The following is a 1,171-nucleotide window of genomic DNA, read 5'->3' on the forward strand; positions in this document are numbered from 1 at the left end:
GTATGGGACAGATACAATGATGAACTGATATGAAGCTGAGCTCCACTGCTGAGCAACACTGGGTGTGTTGTCTTGGGAGTTTGTGTGCACTAACTCACCATTACACCACAAAACAAACACAGACACGGTGGTTTGTCAGGGGCCCAGCGGTTGCTTCCAAGTCACACAAAGCACTTAGCCTTCAGTATGATGGTCTTAGGTTCGAATCCAAGTACTGCCAGGTGGAGTAAGTTTGGAGACGTCGTTTTTCGTCGTTTATTCATTTATAGTCTGTTCATCTAAGATGATGATATTAGACTGAAAATAAATGATATTATCATTATTATTATCATTATTGTCATTAATTGTATTATTATTTTTCTATCATAATGGTGATTATTATTATCATTAAATAGAAGTCATTTGTGAAAATCGATGCCAGGGGAAGGAATATTTGGAGAATTTTTCTTCCAGTATCCTCGGTCAGCAGAATGCATTCAATGCCTGAACCCATAATGCACGCAAAAGTCATAGTTATATTATACGCAAGTTAAGGATCCCATGATCCATGTCAAATCTCGATGAAAACAATATACACACCATGAACCATGCGTTATAAAATGGTGGAACCCACTAACAGAACTAACCAAAACAGCACCAACTCTTAACCAATTCAAGAATCTTCTGGACGCTGATATAAATGTAAAGATAAAAAAGTATGAATATGATGGTTAAATTACTCGTAGGAAAATTACCGCATGCAATGCAGACACTACTCAATGTTGACGAAAAAGAAGGGACATCAAAAAGGCCGCGAGGCCTACTTCGTCCCTATTCTATACCTATACCTATACCTATACCTATGAACAAACCAACCACAACATTACTGCATTGTCAGCAAAGTGAGGTTTGTCTTGTACTGGTCAGAACAAGGCTTGGCACTTGATCTGCAACGGCCTAACCAGTGGTGAAGGTCACCTGATTTTATCGGAGGCACCGGGGCAGAATCGGTTAGGCGTTGTTGGACTTCTGATCCAGTGTTCACCGGTGATCAGAGTTCGAGCCCTCGTTGCAGCAAGGCGTGCTGTTCTTGGGAAAGGCACGGTTTTTTGACTCACTTGTGTAAACAAAGTGAGTCTGTGTTTTAACCCGGTGTTCGGTTGTCTGTGTGTGTGTGTGTGTGTGTGTGTGT

The sequence above is a fragment of the Babylonia areolata genome, chromosome 11 (genome assembly GCF_041734735.1).
Source record: "Babylonia areolata isolate BAREFJ2019XMU chromosome 11, ASM4173473v1, whole genome shotgun sequence".
Classification (NCBI taxonomy): Eukaryota; Metazoa; Mollusca; class Gastropoda; order Neogastropoda; family Buccinidae; genus Babylonia; species Babylonia areolata.